Source organism: Bos taurus, chromosome 14, assembly GCF_002263795.3.
Source record: "Bos taurus isolate L1 Dominette 01449 registration number 42190680 breed Hereford chromosome 14, ARS-UCD2.0, whole genome shotgun sequence".
Lineage (NCBI taxonomy): Eukaryota > Metazoa > Chordata > Mammalia > Artiodactyla > Bovidae > Bos > Bos taurus.
In genome coordinates this window covers 16,876,063-16,900,621 of record NC_037341.1, presented here as the reverse complement: position 1 = coordinate 16,900,621, position 24,559 = coordinate 16,876,063, and the positions used below count along the sequence as shown (strand labels likewise).

Sequence of the window (24,559 nt, the reverse complement as noted above, 5' to 3'; positions counted from 1 at the left end):
GAAGGAATGGCACGGACTGATTACAAAGGGTATTGATGAGAAAGTGGGCTTGTCGTTCTAGATGGAGAATCTGAACTTGCCCTGTTGAGGTGGTTGAAGTGAAAGTGAAAGTCGCTCAGTCGTGTCCGACTCTTTTCAACCCCATGGACTATATAGAATTCTCCAGGCCAAAATACTGGAGTAGATAGCCTTTCCCTTCTGTAGCGGACCTTCCCAACCCAGGGATCAAACCCAGGTCTCCCACATTGCAGGCATATTCTTTACTAGCTGAGCCACCAGGATTGGGGGAAATTTACCTCCTACCGTGGGTTTTTTTTGGTCTGGCCTAATCATTGAAATGACACATGATGGATTAATGTGAGAAAAAAACCAGTTTTCTCCATAAACATGGGACTTCCATAGAAATGGGGCACCTTCTCTCAAATGACCAAAGCAGGCTGTTTGTACATCATTTTTTGACAAAGAAACAATTCTTCGTGAAGATAACACGAAACAAAGGGGCTTGTGCTTGGTGTAGTGGACTAACGGAGAAGTAACAGTTTGTTTCTATAACTTTCTTAGCCTTGAATTTCCTAACCCCATGAGAAGGATGCTCTCTATCCTTCTGGTATAGGAAGGGTCACTTCACGTGGGACGTTTATGTCTCACTTTCAAGGGGAGAGACAGAGTCAGAGTGGGTGTTTTTCAAATATTTATTTCGCTGTGCCGGGCCTTAGGTGTGGCACTCAGGATCTTCCATCTTCATTGCAGCAGGTGGGGTCTTTAGCTGCGCCTTGGGAACTCTTTAGTTGCAGCAAGTGGGATCTAGTTCGCTGATCAGGGATCAAACCCGGGCCCCATGCATGGGGACCATGGAGTCTTGACCACTGGACACCAGGAAAGTCCCCAGAGCCAGTTTTTTTAATATCGTTCTTTTTTTTTTTTTGCTACCAAGTGTTTCTCAAGTAACTTTAAATCAAGATAATCACTATGTCATTGAGACACACTGGGGGGCAGCCCGCCCTGCCTAAAGGGACTTTGTCCTGTGAAGCTTTGCTTATGACTGAACATCCAAAGGAAGCCCACCTGGGCAACCAGCACCAGACCGCTCCTTGATCTTGGTTATTGTATAAACTAGCCTGACTGCAAACCTGGCAGCATTCAGTCGTCCACGATCCTTTCCAAAACAAGAACTGGTTCAGTGAGGTCACCTATTGGTCACCCCATTTGCGTTTGGTGGTCAGTGCCGGTCAGGGTGGTGGTGGTGTTGCTGTTCAGTCTTTCAGTCGTGTCCGACTCTCTGCGACCTCATGGACTGCAGCACGCCAGGCTTCCCTGTCCTTCACTGTCTCCCAGAGTTTGCTCAAACTCATGTCCATTGAGTCGATGATGCCATACAACCATCTCCTCCTCTGTCGTCCCCTTCTCCTGGCCTCAATCTTTCCCAGCTTCAGGGTCAGAGTGTAATTCAGCTAAATTAATTTTGCAGATTCCTAGTGTTTTTACAGGTGGGAATGGAGGCCAGAGAATTTGAGATTTAAAAATGCATTTCAGACATACCGTCAAGTTAGAGCTTCGTTTTGGTCCGTTGGGGGTGGCCACCAAGTAAACAGCTTGATTTCCCTCCCCGCTGGAGGTACAAAACGCAGCATTCACGTTCGCCAACAGATAAATGTCTCCAATCCCTGGCAGTGCTTAATGGCTTTTAGTAGAGTTAAGGCTGGGAAAAAAGAAACGGACTTCCTCTCATTGGGTAAAATTAAAACCCCGAGGAGACGATTCCATTTCAGGCAGACCCTTTCCTTCTCTGATGACTCATCCACAGCCCAGCCAGCTCCCTTTCGGCTTATTCAGGTAAAAATGGAAGGCAGAGGCCACCCGACTGGGGCAGGCAGTGGGGGTGGGGCTGGGGCTGATGAGCTGGGTGTTGGCGGTTTGTCAGCTGAGATTTGCATTTCTAATAAGGGCCACGTCCTGGGGAGCTGCAGCCCAGTGACTGTGAGTCTCTCTCTTTAAAAAAAAATAATAATAATTATATATAGTTTTATTTTTATTTTTTAATTTTTACAGGGGTATAATTGATTTACAATGTTGTTTTTGTTTCAAGTGTACAGCAAAGTGATACACGTGTACATTTATCCACTCTCTTTTAGATTCTTTTCTCGTACAGGACATTACAGAGTATTGAGTAGAGTTCCCTGTGTTACACATTAGGTCCTTATTGTGGCTCTGAGTCTGTCTCAGAGTGCTGCGTTTTGCAGGGACCAGTGTAGGAGTCTTCATGGCTCAGACGGTGAAAGATCTGCCTGCACTGTGGGGGATCCGGGTTTGATCCCTGCGTCAGGAAGATCCCCTAGAGAAGGGAGGGAATGGCTACCCACTCCAGTATCCTTGCCTGGAGAATTCCATGGACGGAGGCTACTGTCCATGGGGTCTCAAAAGAGTCAGACACGACTAAGCAACTTGCACTTTCACTTTCTGAGACCCTATACTGAGACCCTGTAACAGGGTCTTCCTGGGGAAGACCTTCCTGGCCTGAGTCTTTAAAATTCTATTGTAGCAAGATGCAGGGCTCGCTGGGGAGGAGTCCTCACCAGGCTGTCCCTCACCTGCCCTTTGTCTATGTAAGAGAAACATGAAATGGTGCACTCCGAGACCTTTGAGATTTATTGTTTTTTTCCGAAAAGAAGTCCCCAGGCATGTCTATCCCAGCATTATTTATACAGTAAAAAAATTAGGAAAAGAAAAACAACATTCAACAAGAGGTGAATGATAAAAGAATTCAATGATTAAGTAAATTAATCATTAAATAAATAAGTAGTAGAAATCCCTAAGGCATACAATAAGTCTGTTAAGTAATGTGATTTTTCTATATGTTAAATGAAAAAAAAATGCAGGATACATACAGTACATAGTTTTTATTTTTTAAAAAACATACACACAGATGGAAATATAGCAAAATGTTAAGGTAGTTCATCTGGAATCAGAGATTATGTTTCCTCTTTTACTTCTTAATTTCCTACAGTACACCTTTTTTTCCCCTGGTCATAGAAGTTAAATGTCACAGCAGGAAACTATCATATACCCTCGTTTCTTTCTTTCTTGGTTTGTTTTCCTTCCTTTTTTATCTCCTCACATGAGAACATCAGCTATGCTGTCAGTGGAACCGCCTTGTTCTGCGCAACAAACATTGTATTGCTAACAGGAACCAGAAATCCACAGGGGTTAGGACAAAACCTACCCCTCACCCTCGTTCCCTCCTCCTCCGTGAGTCCATCTAAACCCTTCTTGAGCGTGTTTATAGTTTTAGCTGGTACAGCCTCTCAGGCCCACGGAGTTCCCTGTGTTTTCCACCCTCGGTGTGAAGTGGCAGAGGCCTGCCCAATCCGTATCCTCAGATGACCTCCTTCAGAGTCCAAGGGTCCTCCCCGGTTTTGCATTTCTAGGACTGAGCAAACAAAATGAGAGCGAAGACTACACATTCGCAATTAGCCGAGTACACGTCCAGACAACGTTGTTGAACTTGGTGCTGGAAGAGACCTCAGAAACTGTTTAGGCCAGTGTTTTCCTAAAAGTCCACATGATGGGAGTCAGTATTCCAGAAACCGGTGGAAGCTGTACACGACCCAGGATATGGTGGCACTGGCTGCCTAAAAATATCATTTGGGGGGGAAAGGGGGGGGTGTTTTCGTTTTGCTCTAGGCTGGAAGCGGATAACAATGGCTACTTTGTTTGGATCAGAAACTCCAGCATTTGCACAAATGCTTTACTGCTTTGTTAGTGGAGAAACTAATTAATGTATGAGAGACAAATCTTTTAAAATTCGGCGTGTGGGAAGGTGGACATGGATATGACCCATTATCTGGATTCCACCTAAGAGGTGGCGAAGGCAGGAATATCCAGCATGCCTGATGGATGAGAAAATGGACTGAGGGCAGCTGCCTCACCCCAGCTAAGTAGGCTGCTACATGGAGGCCAGTGGCTTAGAATCCAGGTGTCCACCTTGGAGACCTGGGCTGCCTCCAGGGCACCCACTCTGCCTGTTTAAACCAAGCCCCTGAGATGCGTTTCCTGTACTGAAAATAATTTAGCAGACTGAATTTTTGACTGCTCCAGCTGTGATCTTTTTTCTAGACTGAGTCCTGAGTCTGGAAAATTATTATTTTCATTGCCTTTCTACATCTTCTCCCATCTTTCCCAGCTGTGAATACAGACTTCCAGGTTTAGAAGATTCCAGTAGGAAAGCAGATGGGCTCTGGAATCTTGACAGCCTGGGTTCAAATCCTGCTTCCCCCACTCACCAGACTCTCATGCCAGGTGTAAACTTCTCTGAGCCTCACTTTTCCCAACTGCAAAATGGGAATAAAGATAGTATCTGCCCATAGGATCATTGTGAGGATTGAATTACATAATGAATGAAAGTGCTTGCCTGGTTCCTGGTGCCCAGAATGTACTCAGCAAAGATGAGTTGTCATCCTCAGCACCATCGTCATTATTATCCCTTTTCCATGGAAGAACCACAGCCAGGACCAGAGTCAGCTTTGAACCTGTTTTGCTTGGCTGGACTAGGGACAGTGTCCCCGCCTGCTGTGTTATTCGCTTTATCTTCTAAGGGAGAGCGATTCATTAGCTCCTAGTCACCTGGTACCCATTTTCAAGGTCCTGAGGACTGACGTAGTTTACTCAGTCAAGGTCGCACAGCTCCTAGGGGCAACAGGAGAAATCTCCCACGCAGCTCTCTAGAGCTCGTCACTCTGCAGAGCTCTGTCCCTTGTGGACACCTCCTCAGATCCTCCAGCCTAGGAAAGAAGGGAGAAACAGGTGAAACAAATGACCAGATTCTCAGGAATCCTCATTGGAATCGCCGAGTGTCTCCTGCATGCCTGCTGCTTGCTTAGTCGCTTTCCTTTATTCAGGAGATTTCAGTGGAGCTGATACTTCCTGTTTCACGTTCCTCCCCTCCTGACTATGCCGGATCCGCCAGCCCCACCTGAGTGTCTCAGATGCTGGGGTGGGTGATGGGGACACTCGGGGCGGGTAGCAGGGCCAGGAGTTGGCTGGTTTTAAGCCCTTGTTCCCGCTATGCTTACCCCAGAGGGGGGTGTTAAAGGAACTCTGTGAGGCAGGTGTACCCCTGAAAAGGCCCTTGTAGGTCTCTAAGGACCCTCTGGCCGGAAGCCTCCCTACCTGCATCAGCCACTTCCTGTACACACCTTTCAGATGGCAGACACTCTGAGACCACAAAGCTGAATGAGCTGCACTTCCTGCCTTCATGGCAGCTCACGGGGCGGGGAAATTGAGGCCTGGACTGTAAGCCGAATCAGTGGGGATCCTTGCACCTATAGGGTATTGGGGGATGGCATTCCTGAGCAAAGGCACTGAGATGTGACTTTGCACGCAGCGGGGAGCCCATCACTTGCTTGCTGTCTGGTTGCTTTGAGTGTATTTTTTCTGCCCTGGCTAGACGGTAAGTGCCTCTAGGCAGGAGATGTAATGAGCCCTGCTCCTTCTCTAGTCCTTGTGCTTGTGGGGGTGATGGACAGCTTGGAAAGCACCTTCACCTGAGTCACTTTATTTGACCTGCTCAGCAGCTTTGTGATGTCAGATTTTATCCCCATTTTACAGATGTGGAAACTGAGGCTTTGAGAGGCGATTTGGTGGCTCAACTACTCAGTGACTGAGCCTGGATTTTGCATTCAGGTCTGAGCTCTGACTTGACCTCCTCCCCAGATCTCACCCTCATGGCCAGCACTGGGGGAATGAGCATGGATTCAGTGCTTGGCAGAGAAGGTGAGATGCTGAGAGGGAGCCAATATGTAAGCATGAGCTTGAGGGGCTCAGTGGCAAAGACTTTGGCAGGGAGACCCCTGGCTTAAGTTCCTGTGACTACAAGTATGAGCTACCTGCACTTAGAATAGTGCCTTCTGTTTGGGGCTCAGTTTCCCTGGATGGAAAATGGAACGATAGTAGGAGATTCCATCTCATAAATCTATAGAAATATGATTGAGAACTTTGGTCTTCAGCATTTCTCATCTCTCAGCGGCCCCAGTCTACTAGGCCCGCACTCCCAGCCCCCTCTCAGGCACCCCCACCCCTGGGTCTCTTCCAGCCTCCGTGTGTCCCTCTCTCCAACCAACCCAGCCTCTAGCCCAGTGGGATCACCAGGGGAGCCTGTTAAAATGCTGACTCCCAGGCAGCATCCCAGAACCTGATGGCTCTGAGTCCCGGGGAGATGGGCTCAGGAACCTGTATTTCTCCTCTGAACACTCCCAGGAAATTCTGCTCATTAGCCAGTCTTGGCAATCATTGGGTGAACTCGGTAGTCCTCCAACTTTGGCAGACGTCAGTCCCTTGGGGTGGGGTGGGAGTGGGTTATGAAATGACTGAGCTGCACCCTCAGAATTTCTAATTCAGCAGTTCAGAGGTGGGGCCCACAGATGCGCTCTTCAAACAAATTCCCAGGTGATGCAGGGACCACACCTGGAGAACCACGGCCCTAGCTCACTCCCCAAGCAAAGCAGCAACGGCATCTTAACTTGTGGGCGATGGCTGGGTGGAGCAGTCCTGTCAGCACATGAACTTTTAACAGAGACCTTCAAAATTACTGAATAATTATAACAACAGCTACCGCTTACTCTGGCATGTGCTACATGCCAGGCCCTGGCCTAGATGTCTACGTTCAGTGTCTCATTATTATATTTGGGTTTACAGATCCAAAAACTGTGGATGTGATGAGGTGATCATCTAGTTTATTGTTGTTGATCAGTTGCACAGTCGTGGCCGACTCTTTGCGACCCCGTGGACTGCAGCACACCAGGCTTCCCTGTCTTTCACCATCTCCTGGAGTTTGCTCAAACCCATGTCCATTGAGTCAGGGATGCCATCCAACCATCTCATCCTCTGTCATCCCATTCTCCTCCTGCCCTCAACTTTCCCCAGCATCAGGGTCTTTTCTAGTGAGTCGGCTCTTAGCATCAGGTAGCCAAAGTATCTACAAGTGCCACCAGGACTTTCTAGGGGAAAGCTTGGGCTGTTCTTTACCCCACAAGGCCTCTCTTTGCCGTCTCTGGCAGGAGTATCAGGAGGATGTCCAACCAGGTTCACCATGCAGGCTGAGGGTGGGATTTTTGGTTGGAGGAGACTTTCATTAGTTCCCCACAAACTGTCCCCTGATGGTGGTGGCCCTTGGCTTACACCCTCGGGACAGCCTGCCTGCTGCTCATCTGCTGGTTTTGCCCACTTTGAAGGGGCCCCCATGTAGGCGGGGGTCCTTGCAGCTCTAGCAGCCGGAGCCCCTTGGGTGAGCCTGGTTGTTGATGTTTAGTCACTCAGTCATGTCTGACTCTTTGCGACCCATGAACTGTAGCCTGTCAGGCTCCTCTGTCCATGGGCTTTTCCAGGCCAGAATAGTGGAGTGGGTTGTCATTTTCTTCTCCAGGGGATCTTCCCTACCCAGGGATCGAACCCACATCTCCTGTGCTGCTACATTCCAGCCTGCTGGGGTTTTGTGTGGGGTCTAGCCTGGCTGATGTTCTGTTTGCCTGTAAGGCCTTGGGATCCCAAGGAACATTCAGCAGGTAGCAGTGGAGCTGTGCGTCTTAGCAGGGGAGCTTTTTTCCCTCTAGCATGTGAAAATTGGCCTGTTGTTTAATAAGAAGCTCACTGATTTGTGAAAACATGTAAAACACAGAGCAACTAGAAAATACAGGTGGCCAGGAGGGTTTTATCCATACTTAGCTCTTTACTCTTACTACTCATCAACATAGACAAACACACACACACACAGATCATCATGCTTGTGTATGTGTGTTGTTTTGGTTTGGGTTTTATTCCAGTTATATCTGGCAGGGATCTCAGGTTTTCTAAGGCAGCGCCTTTCCTTCAGCATGTCCTACTTCTTCTAACTGTTCTCTTCTCTCTGCAAAGAGAAGAAAGGAAGGAAAGAAGGAGAGAAGAAGGAGAGGGAGGGAGGGAGAGAGGAAAGGAAAGAAGGAAATGCCCTCAGACATGGATCCATTGGGGTGGCCAGGGACCTCCACACAGTGGCTTCAAAGTGTTAACGCTTTTTGTTTTAAGAGGATAGACATGCATCGTACCTGCCCAAACTCTGTCTGCGCCCTTGAAAGCCGCTTGCTGGAGCCCACCCATGTTGGAATTGGCCTTGAAAGTCAGTAGCTCTAGCCCAGGAACTGCCACTTAACCATGCCACCTTCCTCCAGCCCCCGTGGCCAGACTGATTTGCCCATCTCCTCCGGGAGGTGGTGAGAGCAGAAGAGACCATGGATCTAAAACCTTCCCTCCAGTCTGAGAGCTGGGTGGAATCCCAGGAATCCAGGTGTTTTCCTGAGAAACCTGAGGCCCAGAGAGAGGAGGTAAACTGCCAAGGCAGAAAAGCAGACCTGACTACAGTAGAGTTTTGTCCTGGGGGTCTTGTTGCTCTCTCCTTCTGAGTGAGTGGTTTGCAAATGATGAATAAAGTATCAAGTGAAAGGGAAGGAAAATTTCTCTGTGAATCTCTCTGGCCAGAGCACCTTTGCCAGCTGCTAAAACTGAACACTTCGAGACTAAATACTCAGTTTGTCTCTATTTCCATCTCTCTGTCTGTCTGTTTCTCTCACACACAGTCACATCCATGCACACGCATTTCTTGGTATAAATAGCAAAAAGGCAGTGACTGTTCTTTACAAGAAAAGAATTACACTCTTTTTCACTGATTATGGGGAAATGTGTTGACCATTGTCTAACTTTGCAAGACAGAATGTAAGACATGAAGGAGTGAAGCTTGACATTAAGAAGAATCTATTGCCCAAACTCCCTTGCATCCATGGAGCTTGGTGGCCTTGTATTTGCCTAACCTCCATTTTCCCATTAGCTGTATCCTCTTTTCACAGACAGACACATTCCTGGTTCTCCTGCCCCCAACACACATAGGGTAAAACAAAGAACATGGGCTATTAAAATAGAGGAGTGGAACTCTATTTCTCACTAGCAGTGTGACCTTGGGTAAGTTACTTAACCTCTCTGAGCTTTAGCTTCCTCATCTGGACAATTGTAACACCCCTTACTATTCCTTTAAGGATTGATAAAAGTAAAGCAGTAAAAGTGCTTAGGGTCTTCCTTGGTAGTCCAGTGATTAAAACTTCCCCTTCCAATGCAGGGGGTGCAGGTTTGATCCCTGATCAGGGAGTTAAGATCTCAGGTGCCTTGGGGTGAAAAAAAACAAAACAAAAGAAGAGAAGCAATGTTGTAACAAATTCAATAAAGACTTTAAAAATGGCCCACCCCCCCCAAAAAAAAAAGTTTTTCAAAAAGTGCTTAATCCAGCACAGACACAGTGTATGAGCTTAAGAAACGTTATCTGCTGCTATTCAAAGTTAGACATTGAAGATCATATTCTTGCATTGTTTTCATAAGAGAATAACCTGGTTTATCATTTAAATAAGATCTCTCTTTAGGCCTCTAGCAATCTGACTGCTCAGTAAAAATTCTAATTTTTCTGCCCAGGGCAGAACAAATATGGTCCCGGTTTTAAGCGCATCATAGCTGGGTTGTTATCTTTGGAATACTGAGACACCGGCATGGGAGTGTTCAGCACTGACTTGTGCATATAGATATCCTTATATCTGGAAAGGATATAAAATTGCAAACACTAAAAGATAGCAATGAACTGGAAATCATGAAAACAGGAGTCAAACACAAAAGCCCAATTATAATGGAATAGAGGTTATGTGGTATGCTTGCATGCGTGTTCAGTCGCTTCAGTCGTGTCTGACTCTTTGCAACCCCATGGACGGTGGCCCACCAGACTCTTCTGTCCATGGGATTCTCCAGGCAAGAATACTGGAGTGGGTTGCCATTTCCCTCTCCAGGGGATCTTACTGTGCTGCATTTTCTGGTTTACAGAGTAGTTTTAGCTGTTTCTCATCCCAGTGGTCTCACGACCAGCCTGGAAGGCAGGTATGATTCTGTTCATTCCAAAGAAAAGAGAGTCTTAGGTTGATGCAGCGGGAAAGACAGGCCGGAGCCACATCACACTGGGCCTTGCAAGACTTGGTAAAGAAATCTAAATTATTCCCAGTTCAGCAGGAAGCCTTCAAAGGCTTAAGCAGAAAAGTACTGCAATCTTATCTACAGTTTTAGAAGATCTCTTGGTAGAGAGGGGAAAGAGCCAAAGTGGAGCCAAGGAGGCCATGTAGAAGGTGGCTTTGGAAGTTCAGGCAAGAAATGACAGACTTCCCTGGTGGTCCAGTGGTGAAGAATCCACCTGCCAGGGCAGAGGACATGGATTCAACCCCTGCTCTGGGAAGATTCCACATGCTGCGGAGCAACTAAGCCCCTGAGCCACAACTACTGAATTTTGAGCACTCTGGAGCCTGTTCTCAGCAACAAGAGAAGCCACCGCAGTGAGAAGCCCTCGGCACCACAGCTAGAGAGTAGCCCCAATCCCACAACTAGAGAAAGGCTGCTTGCAGCAACAAAGACCCAGCACAGCCAAAAAAAAATTTTTTTAATTAAGTTGTTCCTTTCATCCTGGTGGCAGCAGGGGCTGTTTTTTAAAAAGGAAATTGTATAGTGCTTATGGCAATAAGCTTCCCTGGTGGCTCAACTGGTAAAGAATCCTCCTGCAATGCAGGAGACCCCAGTTCTATTCCTGGGTCGGAAGGATCCGCTGGAGAAGGGATATGCTACCCACTCCAGTATTCTTGGGCTTCCCTGGTGGGCTCAGCTGGTAAAGAATCTGCCTGCAATGCAGGAGACCTGGGTTGGATCCCTGGATTGGGAAGATCCCCTGAAGAAGGGAAAGGCTACCCACTCCAGTATTCCTGGAGAATTCCATGGACTGTATAGTCCATGGGGTCACTAAGAGTTGGACATGGCTGAGCGACTTTCACATGGAGATAAAGAGAAGAGGGTGGTTGGCGATGTGGTGGTCACAAGGTGGTCTTAGGTGGGTTGACTGTGGATGTTGATGGGGAGGGAGAACCAGGTGTGGCGCCAGCTTCCTGGCAGGTCAGTGGGTGGTTGATGGTGGGTTGATGGTGGTTAATGTCTGCAGAGGAACAGGTTTCTGTGGAGGTGAGGGGAGGCTTTACTTGGATTTATTTTTGGAAGGAGGGTATCTCCTTCCAATCACTGGGCCTTCTTATGGCAGAGAACAGGCTGTATTCTCCTGCTTCTGGGCACTGAATAAATGGTTTCTGTGAGCTGGGTGCACTCAGGTTCAGCCTAGGGCAGCCTGTCTCCAAAGAAGGCCACCGCTGGCCAGGCACTGCGTTCCTTCTGCCGCCAAGGAACCAGGGAGCCATTAATGACCCCTTCTGAGAACTCTGGGCCCCCGTACAAGAAACAAACAAAAAGCCCCGATGTCCTGCCTTCTCGCGTTTCAGGCTTTGGTAGCTTTATCTTTTGCCAGTCTCCACAGGATCTTTCCTCTGCTAATGTTGGAAAGCGATGCTTGTTTTGTTTTTTTTTTTAATGTTGTACTCAGGCCTTAAATAACCTTTACCATGAAGTAGATGAAGCCTAGTAAAATGGTATTAATAATAACATTGACAACAATGATGAGCTTTGGTAAAGTATCCTCTTTTATATACACTGTTTGAGTTTAGCCTGGAGACAATCAAGTGAGCTAAGTGGCAGGTTAAGCTCTGTTTGGGAGGCCAAGGAATATAGTGGCCACGGGCATTAAAAGTGTGATAACAATGGCATTGCCGAGACTTCCCTGGCTGTCCAGGGGTGAAGACTTCGCCTTGCAGTTCGGGGAGTGCAAGTTCAATCCCTGGCCAGGGAGCTAAGATCTCGCATGCCTTGCAGCCAGAAAACCAGAACATAGACAACAGAAGTGATCTTGTAACAAAATTCAATGAAAACTTTAAGAATGGTCGACATCAAAAATTACCTTTGGAAAAATGGCATCTCTGAATTAAAAGAATTGAGGTCCTTGGAAGGGGCTGGCCTGTAAACAGTAGCTGTCGTTGTGTACATGGTTAGTGTCTAGACAGAGGCGCAGTGAAACCGCACCACACACACAGCAGTGGAACCAACCCTGAGTTGTGTACTTCAACAAAAGTTCAAAGTGTCAGTCGCTCAATCATGTCCGACTCTTTGTGGACCCCATGGGCTGTAGCCCACCAAGAAAGTTATGTAGGATTTGTGGTATTTCTGGATGCCATTCTCATAAGGAAGCCATGTTCCAAGTCATGTTCAAGGGGATCCAGGCTGCTGCTGGGCCTGGACCCCCACGGAATTCCCCTCCCCCACCCCCCTCCTGGGGCTTCCCAGGTGACACTAGTGGTAAAGAACCCACCTGCCAATGCAGGAGACTAGGAGACAATGGATCCCTGGGTCAGGAAGATCCCCTGGAGGAGGACATGGCAGCCCACTCCATTATTCTTGCCTGGAGCATCCCATGGACAGAGGAGCCTGGGGGGCTACAGTCCATAGGGTCACACAGAGTCAGACACGACCGAAGTGACGTAGCATGCATGCATGCACCCCCCTCTTCAGCAGTTTCCACACCTCTCCCTTGCAAGTGTCCCTCCCAGGTGAGGCGGGTTGAACACACCACCCAGGACTGCTCTGGCCTGTCCCCGCCTCCCTGCCTCCCGACTGGGTGCCCCCTTCTGATGCGCCCCATTCTTTGAAGTAGGGTTCAGACCCCACCTCCACCTCCTCCTTCCCTGAGCCCCACCCTCATGGCACCCTTTTCCAATGGAGTTCTGCATTGAAGCCCTCCCGGGCCCACCTCACCCATCCCAGGTGTGAGTCTTGGCTCCCCCATCAGGTCAATGGGGACAGAAGCCGCACCTCGTACCTTGTGATTCTCCAGCTCCCATGTGCCAGGCCAGGGCCAGAGCGGGTGGCATGATGTTATGCAACTGTCTTGTAGAAAATAGTGAAATAACCATCCCCAGGACTCGCCTGTGCAGAGGGGTAGTGTGTTCATCCAAGTCATCCCGATGGGAAGTTTACTCCTTACTCCAGAGGCAGCACCCCAACCCAGAGCCTCTGAGACCCCCAAGAACATTCGGGAACATCCCTACACACCACACTGTTATCCTCGTCGTCAAATCTCTGCCCTTTGCAGGTGGCGCCAAGGCTCACATCTCTGGAATGTGGACTGCTACCCTTTAGAAATACAGTTGTGGGGGAGGGGTGGTCAGAATCGGGGGCAATTATACAGTCATGTGCCCACTTTTACCCTTCGCCGCCTGTCCTGCCTCTGAAGACAGCTCCAGAGGAGGTTTCCACACTTGTCCTGGGCACTGTGGAGATGGCTCTGCAGGCTCTGTGGTGGGGACCTTGTTGAGGCAGTGCTTCGCTTTGCGCGGGTCCGTTCTGGGAGCGTGTTTTCAGTTTGCCCTCAGAGAGGAACAAACCAGTAAGTGTGTGCGTGAGTGGGACCTGGTTACCTCGTAGCCCAGGTGTGCTTCTGAGGGTCAGCGTGTGGTGCTTGTGTAGTTTGTGTGTGTGTGCACCTTGGGGGAGAGAGCGGGGGTCTTCTGGGCCAGTCGGCGGGCCGGGGAGACAGTCCTGTTTTTGAAGCAGCCATAATGTTCCTCCCTCCCCAGCCCCCAAATTTGTTTCAGCCCAGTGGTTCCCTCCACTGACCTGGACGTAACGATTGTATTCTTCATAAATAGAACACCCCCCCCACCACCCCCGATTCCCAGCCCACCCCCGACATGAACCGCCCTCTGCTCATTAAGGGCTCTAAAAACACTTCTCTGTGGGAAGACGCCTGGGCCCCTTCACAGGCCCCAATTGTCACAAGTCCCTCTGTCCATCTCTGAAAATGCTGAAGCTTTGATGAGGCATAGGGGTGGGGGGAGGTGGGGAAGGATATCATCTTCCCTGGATCCCCAATATTTGGGTTCTATCCGGTAAAATGTTTTTCCGGGCATCGGAGGGAGAGAAAATGGACCTTTTCTGCTTCTGCTTCCAGGCTGATTTCAGCTGCGGGCAGAGGTTCAAGCACAGTGGGTGTGGCCTGCCCCAGCTCGCCTCCCTCTTCAGTCCCCGTGTCCCCAGTGGGAGGGGAGCCAAGAGGATTTCAGGGTCAGTATCACGGAAAGGAGGTGGTTTTGAAATTCAGATGGTACGCTGTTGCTAAGTGACTGTTGTGAACCTTGGTGGCACTGAAATCTAGGTACCGAGGCCACCACCCCACCAGGGTCTCTCTGGGGCCACTTGTTCCTGGACCCAGAGCAGCTGGAGACTGGAATCACCAGATTGGGCGGCATTCCCAGCAGAGCCCTGGATCCACGTGGTGGCGGCCGAGAGGCACTAGATGATCTGGACAAGGGCCTTTCTGGGTTTTTCAAAGTGGAGAGGTGGGGATCGAGGGCAGGGAAAGGTGTCCGGCCTCCCTGCTAGAAGCCCAAGGGAGCCTGGTCCTGCCATCCACCAGCTGTGTTCCTGGCATGGCCTTGTGGCTCTGACCTCCAGTTCCTCGTTGGAGACACAGGGTGAAGAGCACCCGCCTACTGAGTGAGCGGCTCTAAAGGCAAGCATCCCCAGCTCTGCGGCGCTCTTGCTGCGTGCCTTTGAGCAAGTGACTTCATCTCTGTGCCGGACTTTCCCTGCCGTTTTAGTTTCCTGTGACTGCTATGACAGAGGACCACAAACTGGGTGACTTAACAAAAATCGAACCTCTCATAGTTCTGGAGGCCAGAAGTCCAAAATCTAGAGTCAGCAGGGCCCTGCTCCCTCTGGAGGCTCTAGGAGAGAGTTCTTCCTTGCCTCTTCCAGCATCTAGAAGTTTTCATCTAGAAGTTTTTGGCGTAACTTGTGTCTGTATCACTCCCAGCTCCGCCTCTGCCTTCACCGTCACCTTTCATAGGTGGGTTCTTCTCCAGGTGTTCTTATGAGGCCCCTTGCTGATGAATTTAGGGCCATCTGGAGAAGCCAGAATGATCTCATCTTGAGAGCCTTTACTTAGTTGCACCCACGAAGACTCTTTTCAAGTAAGGTCACATTCACAGGTCCTGGGGACGAGGACATAGACATGTCACTGGGGGAGAGGGACACAGTTCAACCCACTACACTGGTTTATTAAATGAGGATGACAATGGAGATTACACACATTCATGCATCTCATGTTCTTTGCGCTATGCCCAGCACACAGCAAATCTTCAGCATTTGCTCAAGTCATAATCCTCACCAAGTCATCATTTCATAATCACCATCACCACCATCCTCACTACCATCCCTAACGTTTGTGAAGAGGCTTCCCAAACTGAGCACATCTAAAATTAACTCTTGACTCTCATTCTTCTACCTCTCAGAAAATAGATACCTCTGTTTAAAAATCCTGGTTTCCTCTTTCTCTCTCCCACTTCATTACATCTGATAAGTCCTGTCTATTCTGCCTTCAAAATATATACCCAGTGTGACCGCCGGCTCCCAGGATCACCACGTTGCACCCTTCCAGGGGGCACCCTTCCCATTTTGGTGGCTGTGAATGCCACCTCTGGGGTCATATTCAGCCCCGTGGTACTGCTCCCTGCCACCTCCATCCCCGTCTCCCTCTCAGTTCAAGCCCCGTCACCTCTCACGTGGGTCATTGCAGTTGCCGTTGGCTGTCCTCTCGGCCCCTCTCAGCTGCAGCCCTCCACTCACTTTATACACAAAACCCTGACTGTCTCCTCTCCTCAAAACTACAGACTTCTTAAAAACACAGGTCAGATTGTCAGTTGCTACTCTAAACCCTACGCTGGTTCCCGCATCTCAGAGCAAAAGCCAAAGTCCTTATGGTAATCCCAGCCACATCACCTTTCCCTCTGCCACCAGCCTTGAGCAACACACACGCACGCGCACGCATGCGCGGACACACATTTGTCCTTGCTCCTTCTCAGTCTGGAACACTCTTTCCCCCATTATCTACGTGGGAAAGATCTCCCTCGTATCGTTCAGGTTCTGCTTAGAAGACATGCTGTCATGGAGGCCTTGCCTGGCCACTTCAGGGTCATAGCTCGGCCAGAACCTCTCAAATCTCCACCATCTTCTGTTTTTTGGGTTTTTTTTCCCAAAGCACATCTGGCTACCTGGCACTGGCTGTTTATTTGTCTGTCGCATCGTCCACCCTCCCCCATCACATTCCTGGAAGGAGACACTGTGTTTTGATGACTGTTGAGTCCTCAGCCCCGAGTAGCTGTTAAGCTCGTGAGAAGCATGTTCTGGATGAGGGAGTGATGATGCGAGGGACTCTGGTTTTGTGTGTGTCTTCCAGCTCTCCCAGCAGCCACTGGTGTTGATGTGGTCCCCTCCTCATTTTGTCGGGCACAAGAATAAATAAATGTCCCTGGACTACTGAACTCAAGATTGGTAGCAAAAAGATCTGAACCAGCTAGTCTCCTGCCAGAACCCACTTTCCGAATCTCCATCTGTCAGGAGGCAGAAACAAAAGACCGTAGTGACAGACTTTGGAAATGGAAACGTGCGATGTGAGTGCACCAGGGCGACAGCAGCCAAGCGCAGCACATCTACGCAGATTGCTCCGAAATTATTTGGGTCTCCTTCCTGTTTAATTTTTAAAATTGTGAGAACTTTTTTTTACTGCCTCCCTAGGCAGTACAATATGAGGGGGAAAGAAACGTGTCCGAGAGGCCCTATTGCTCCATTGAATTTTTACTGTCAGCCTTCGGTGGCCCGGAATGTTCTGGAAATGGGGCACTCAGGCTGCATGAATGTGCCCTTTATTCCAAAAACAGGTCAGTCCATTTTCCACCTTGAGTAAACATGGTGTGTTGATAAGAATCAAATATTTCAGTGTGGGGCCATGCAAAGAGCATTCTCAACTCTACCACTGAGATAACCTGTGTCCTTAAACAGTTATAATAGTAACTCTTACTGCCTGAGTCTTACCAGGTGCTAGGGACATTCCAAGTGCTTTATACTTGTTAACTCATTAAGTTCCCCAAACCAATCTTGGGAGTAAGTACACTTATTAACCCCAGTCACCCTAGGTGGCACAGTGGGTAAAGAATCTGCCTGTAATGCAGGAGACACAAGGGATGCAGGTTCAGTCCCTGGGTTGGGAAGATCCCCTGGAGGAGGGCACGGCAACCCACTCCAGTGTTCTTGCCTGGGGAATCTCATTGACAGAGGAACCTGGCAGGCTACAGTCCGGTGGATCACAAAGAGCTGGACGTGACTGAGCATGCACGCAGTCTCCACAATACCCCTGTGACCCCCATTTTACAGATGAGGGGCCTGAGGCCACATGGCTCCAGGGCGACCTGTGCGTGTAGTCACACGGTGAGGAAGCAGTTAACCCAGCATCCGCCTGTCTTAACTCAGCTTGTCTGGTGACCCCTCCCAGTTAAAGCCTGCAGGGACTCCTGGTCATGACTCCTGGATAGAGGACAGTGCTCAAACTTCTTGGTGTCAGGGGCCCCTGAGCCCGAGGCACTCACCCCTCCAGCCCGTGTCCTAGCCCCTCCACCTTCACACTCAGGCACGCTCAACCGCACTGCTCAGGCCATGCCCTTGCCCTGCACCTAGCCTCTCCACTGCCTTCCTTGGAACGCACCCTCCTTCCCCTTCTGACTGGTGACTTCCTGTCCACCCTCCAGGGACCAGGCCAAAGCCACCTTCTCCCTGCAGCCTCTGGTGACCCGCCATCCCCCACGCCCTTTTCCCTGCCCAGTGTCACTCTGCCCCAGGGCACCCTGAACCATGCGTCTTTGCTGCTTGGCTCACCTGCTGTCACTGGCACCAAACCCAGGCCTCAGAGAGAGGGACAGTTACAGCAAGGAGCAGTGTGCATGTGCAAGGACCAGACTAAGAGCTTTCTGATTCCTTATGGTTTTTTAAAAATATGTGCCAGCCCAACAAAACAGCTCTGTGGCTGGTGTTCAAACCATGGGCCAGCAGTTTGAGTCTCCTGGGAGCTCCTCGGGGGTTCCTGTGCTTCCCTCCACTGTCGGTGCTTAAACGAAGTGGGGAGAAAGGAAGAGAGGAGAGGAGGAGGACTTACTTTCCTAGACCTGGCAATCTGGCTTCCATAAAACAAGCTGTGTTCATCTGCTCGAGCTGTTGTAACAAACTACCATAAAAATGGGTGGCTTAAACATCAGAAATTTATTTTCTTACAGTTTCTGGAGGCTGGAAGGCCAAGACTTAGGTTCCATTCCTTTCTGTTTCTGGTGATGACTCTCTTCCTCGCTTGTAGATGGCCACCTTCTAGCTGTGTCCTCACGTGGCCTCTCCTCGGTTTTTGTACTCGGAGAGAGCAAGCTCTCTGGTGTCTCTAAGAACACTAATTATATGGGATCAGGCCCCCATTGTTATGACCTCATTTAACCACCATTAGAAGTCCCATTTCCAAATACAGTCACACTGGGGGTAGGGCTCCAACATGGCTTCCCAAGTGGCGCGAGTAGTAAAGAAATGCCCTGCCCATGCAGGAGCCGTAAGAGACGTGGGTTCGATCCCTGGGTCAAGAAGATCCCCTGGACTAGGAAATGGCAGCCCACTCCAGTATTCTTGCCTGGAAAGTCCCATGGACAGAGGAGCCTGGTGGGCTACAGTCCATGGGGTCACAAAGAGTTGGATACGACCGAAGCAACTCAGCACGCATGCGTATAAATTCGGGGTATGGAGGACGCACATTCAGTCCGTATCACATGGCATGCAGGTCATTCAATCCGCAGGTCTTTCCTGTGTCCTCACTATGGGGATTCGGAAAACACCGAAGGCAAACAGCGGAGTCCAGTGGTCAAAATCACAGACTCTCCTATGAGGCAAATTCAAGTTTGATACCTAGCTCCACCACTTGCTGGCCGAGTGACCTCAGACAATCTACCCACCTTCTCTGAGCCTCGCACCCCTTATTATGAAAGGAGGACAGTGATACTGACCACACAGGGCTTGTGTGAGGGTGAAGTGAGATCCAGGCATGTCCACCGGCCCAGCATCGCTGGGGACCCCGCTGGAGGGACAGTTATTGAGCACATCCTCCGTGTACGGGGCTCCGAGCTGGGTGTGGGGTATCTGGTGGCGAGCAGGACAGAGCGATGCCTTCTTCTCCTTCTTCCTCAAAGAGCCAGATGATAAACAAGGAAATGTGTGATCAGGTAGCAAGCAAGTCAGTCGTTGGCGAATGGGACGTGGGCTGTAAAGAAATAAAACAGGCAGAGGGCAGGATGGGAGGAAAGCCCTCACTGGGGAGGTGAATTGGACAAGAAGCTGAGGCCAAAGACTCAGGGCAGAGTCTTCTGGGTGGGGAAGCGGCAGTCGTGAAGGCCTGAAGGTGGGCACACTGGGTGCCCACATGAACAGTTGGCATTCATTGTGACATGCGACCCCACCCTTGGAGGCCGCCACCCTGTGGGGACACAGGACCTCTGCCCAGCCCTCCAGCCCTGGAGCAGGGCGGAGCCGAACCAGCTGTCAGAGGGGAGCAGAGCCTTGACTGGAGTGCTGGGGGCAGCAGGACAGGGGAGGAGGAAGATTTGGCATTGCGGGCGGGGTCGGGGGGCAGCAAGCATCCCTGCAGGGAGAGGGGAGTTCGGTTGAAGAGCCTGGAATCTGAGGGACCCTCAGAGATTGCTCAGGCCTGAGCCCAGTCCGAGAGCAGTGTCAGTCCAGGAGCCCGAGGCGCCCCATGGATGAGCTCGGCATGAGCTGACGAGGGCAGCAGCCCCCATTGCCACGGCCGGGTGGGCAGGTTGCTCGTTCTGGAGACTGGGCGCCCCACTCAAGATGCAGGGCCCGGGCGGAAATCCAGCGCTGTGAGTCACAACCAGATGTACAGCCTGTCAGGGAGAACCGGGGCCGAGGGGAACTGGTCACGGTTTCCTGGAAGCGTCCTGAGTGTGGGGGAGGGGTCCGCTGAGGACAGGTGCCCGTGGGGGCAGGGCCGAGCCAGGAGACCCGCTGGGGGGCCGGCCCGGCTGCACTGTCAGCACTGGGGCCGAACTTTCCATGGCCACCGGGGGTGTCAGAGCCTGATGCCCATGGACCCAGCTGAGGCACATTTGGGGTCCTCCGTCTCCCCTCCCACAGCGTGTCTGGAGTTTCCCGGACTTCTGAGAGGTGGCATGCCCCTCAGGGTGTGGATGTGGGGAGAGCAGCCCAACTGGGACTTCTGCATTGTCGTCCCATAAACTTGGATCCAAATCCATGGACTTCCACAAGCCCAGCCCCTCTCTGGTCCTGGTTCCTCTCACCTCCATACGGATGGGATAAATTGGGAGCTCTCCGAGGTTCCACCCAGGCAATTCCTTTGTCTTCCTCCTTATAGATAGGAGTGGGGGCTTCCCAGGTAGCCCTAGTGGTAAAGAACCCACCTGCAATGCAGGAGACATAATGAAACACGAGGTCGATCCCTGGGTTGGGAGGATCCTCTGGAGGAGGGCCTGGCAACCCACTCCAGTATTCTTGCCTGGAGAATCCCACGAACAGAGGAGCCTGGCAGGTTACAGTCCATAGAGTTGCACAGTGTTGGACACGACTGAAGCAACTCAGCACATAGATGAGAGACACTGAGGCCACAGAGCGAGGAGCCTGCTCTGAGGAAGCGCATCTGGAGCTTGGCCAGATCTGCTCCCTTCCCCCACCCCACCCCGTGTTCCAATGTCCTGCAGCCCCTTCCCGATCTTCTCCTTCCTGGCCCCTCTTACCCTCCTTCCCCTCTACCCATGCTCCTCATCTGCAGACATGGAGGCTCAGCCATTCCTGGGGTGGGGGTGGGTCCCAAGTCTAAACCAAGAGAAGAACTCCCAGGGCCATGGCCATCTGTGTGTACTCACTGGGATAAGCAGGCAGGACCTCCTCCAGCCACCTCCTGTCTGAATCCTACATACACATCCTTCGATCCAGTTCAAATGGCGCCTCCACCAGGAAGCCTTCCGGATCTCCCCAGCCAGAGTTATCACCTTACCCAGCCGCCCCCAGGCACCCCACTTCATAATTCTGCAGGTGCCATTTTTACTTTTGTTGTTGTTTAGTTGCTAAGTCGTGTCCGACTCTGCGACCCCATGGACTGTAGCTGGCCAGGCTCCACTGTCTATAGGGTTTCCCAGGCAAGAATACTGGAGTGGGTTGCCATTTCCTCCTCTAGAGGAAACTTCCTGATCCAGGGATCAAACCCAAGTGTCCTGCGCTGGCAGGTGGACTCTACCACTGAGCCACCAAGGAAGCCCCCTTTTTTAACTTACTAGTGTTGTAATTGTTTGTGCAAACATCATAGCTCCTGTACACAATTACAGACTCACTGGACACAGTCACCAATCACCCCGTTTTGCCCATGCTCATCAGCAGCCCCCTCTTTGACATCTGATGTGGTGTTTGGATTCTAGTGTTGGGTAGATATGTGCGGAATAAATGGAGTTTTCTTCCTTCTGTGTAGCACAAAGATTCTTTCCTTCCAGAATGAATGACCGGATGTGTAAGAGCATGTGTTCTATAGCGGCAGTGGGTAGAATCAGCTCCACCGACACAGAGCAGGACCCTGGACAAGTTTCTAACACCCATGCCTCAGTGTCCCCACGTGTAAAGCGAGGATCGTCATAACCTCCCTACCTCGCAGGCTGACTGTGAAGGTTAGATGAGTCATGCTTGTCAAGTGCTTGATGTCATGCCCAGCAGAGACCTGATTCAGTAAGCGAAGTTGTTAGATTTTGGCAGTACGATATGTAAATTTTTCTTTGATTTTTTTTTCTTTTTTTAATATTACACCGTCTTGCAAAATTCGAGTTTGGCTTTAGGTAGTTGCCAGGTCCTTTCCAATCCTTGCATTCATTGAACCTGTGTCGGGCATTCAGTGCCATCTGCGGAGTCCCTGGATACGCTGGCTCGGAGCAGGGGGCAGGGAAGGGAGAGCGAGCCTTCACTGGCGTAACTGCTCGCCAGCTCGGGGCTAGCAGCCACATGAAGCGCTCTTACTCAGTTCATGTGACTCGACAAATTTGGAATGTGTTGGGGAGAGAGTTTTTCCAGCTATGAGTCAGTATATTTATGCTCTCTCACACACATTTAAAAATTTTAAAAAGAAAGAGACTTTAGCGAGAATTCATTTATGAGTGCAAAGTGGACATCTCTGGAAACTGTGTTTTGACCCTGAAGGCAAATAATACTTAAGATATTTAATAAAGGGTTCAAAACAAGAGTCAAGGGAAAGAGAACACAGCTAGCTGCCTTTTTCCTTCTGTATTTTCAGCTGCTGAAGTGCACATTGGAGGACCAATATAGCATGGGTTTATAAAGCACCTCCTGGATACCCCAATTTATACTCAGCATAGTGGGAAAATAGATATGTGAAAGAAGGGAGGCAGAACCAGCATTTACTAAGCACCTGTTATGTGCCAGGTAATTAGAGCTGGGGTGGGGGTACATGTCCCAAGTTCAAGAGACAGCGTGGGGAAAATGGAATAATTGTATTCAGACATGCTTGGGCTCAAACTACAACAGCCTACTTTTAGAATGTTACCTAAGGCCCATCTTAGCCCATTTTGTGGATGGCAAAACTAAGGCTCAGAGAAGAGAAAATAATTTGTCTATGGACACAAAGCTCTTAAGTAGTGGAAACCATATTCTAAACAGGGTTTGTTACCCTTCTGCCTTATGCCACACAAAATATGTGATACAGCAGGTTTCAGATATCACAGAAGAGACAACACAGGATTATGTTAGCTGGGAGAAGGGAAACAAACACAGCGACTTCTACAGTTGCACCAGCTGCTGCCTTGAAGCAGTTTCCAGAAAGCAGTATGAGGAGGAATCGCCCCCCAGAAAGAAAAATAAATAAATAAACTAGGTCTGTGAGTCTCCCTGGCTTCCCTGGTGGCTCAGAGGTTAAAGCATCTGCCTGCAATGTGGGAGACCTGGGTTCAATCCCTGGGTCGGGAAGATCCCCTGGAGAAGGAAATGGCAACCCACTCCAGTATTCTTGCCTGGAGAATCCCATGAACAGAGGAGCCTGGTGGGCTACAGTCCACGGGGTCGCAAAGAGTCAGACACGACTGAGTGAGCGACTTAAGGTTAAGGTGAGTCTCCCTATGGTGAAGAAATTTGGGTTAAATCAGTGTCCCCGAGGAAGGAGGGAAGCAGGCACACCCATTCTCGGTGATAACACTCACATATCCTAAGCAGGTACCACTTTCTCACAGATCAGTCCCTTTAACCACCTCCGGACATGACGGAGTGCACGCGCACACACACGCACGCATGCACACACGCATACACACACTTGACACGACTGAGCATGCGCACGTTATGGATGATAAAGAACCTGCACACACACACACACACACACACAGAGTTGACATGACTGAGCACTCGCACACACACACATTAGGGATGATGAAGAACCTGCACACACACACACATACACTTGACATGACTGAGCACGCACACATACACACGTTAAGGATGACGAAGAACCTGCTTTTCGTCCAGGCAGGTCCTTTCTGCACACACACACACACACACACACACATACAGTTGACACGACTGAGCATGTGCGTGCACACACACACACAGTTGACATGACTGAGCGTGTGCGCACACACACAGTTGACATGACTGAGCATGCACACACACACATTAGGGATGATGAAGAACCTGCACACACGCACTTGACATGACTGAGCACGCACACATATACACACTGGGGATGACGAAGAACCTGCTTTTCGTCCAGGCTGGTCCTCTCTGCACACACACACACACACACACACACACACAGAGTTGACACGACTGAGCGTGTGTGCACACACACAGTTGACATGACTGAGCATGCACACACACATTACAGATGACGAAGAACCTGCACACACACACACACACACACAGTTGACACGGCTGAGCACACACACACACACATTAGGGATGACAAAGAACCTGCACACACACACCACACGTTAGGGATGACAAAGAACCTGTGCGAGCACACACACACACATTAGGGATGATGAAGAACCTGCTTCTCGTCCAGGCTGGTCCTCTCTGCACACACACACACACAGTTGACACGACTGAGCATGCACACACAAAAGGGATGACGAAGAGCCTGTACACACACACACGTTAGGGATGACAAAGAACCTGCACGCACGCACACACATTAGGGATGGCGAAGAACCTGCTTTTCATCCAGGCTGGTCCTGTCTGCTGTTATTTACTTTAAAGAAAGAAACCAGCGCCCGCCCAGAGGGCTTGCGTTTCCAGCTCACTTACATCTCTTTTGCACGGGCTCATTTTCATAGACTCCCAGTCTCCAGGGAGCCGTGTCTTTCCCTCGGAAACATGAGCTGTAATCAAAGATGTATTCATCCGCACACATCTGCCGACAGCCACGCCGGAGCCATGGTTCGACGAGGCCTGACAGAAGGAGGCTCAGGCCAGGTGCCTGGGGAGAATTTTTCCCTACACAAATCAGATTGCCCTGTGGTAGCTCTTTGTAAAGATGGCAGAGTCCTAGGCGGTGCTTCTCATATTGCCAGAGGACCTGAGGGGGCCAGGGGGCTAACAGGATTCCACCACCCTTTCAGCAAGGACTGTTGCTGGCCACTGTGTGCTGAGAACTGCAGACCCTGGGAATCCAGCTCTTCTGGTGACTTCCCATCACTGACAG

At 50.2% G+C, this 24,559-nt stretch overlaps 1 protein-coding gene across 3 annotated transcripts in view; it reads left to right on the top strand.

The window, feature by feature from the left end:
• Positions 1–24,559, top strand: part of ZHX2 (zinc fingers and homeoboxes 2) — a 179,631-nt gene that overhangs the window by 51,160 nt on the left and 103,912 nt on the right. Inside the window, exon 1 of one of the 3 annotated variants that reach the window (XM_059893207.1) lies at positions 1–24,559. This exon is cut by the window's left edge and continues 51,160 nt beyond it. The exons of the other annotated variants lie outside the window; for them this stretch is intronic. The gene's annotated coding sequence lies outside the window, so the exon portion shown is untranslated. 3 annotated transcript variants of the gene reach the window in all.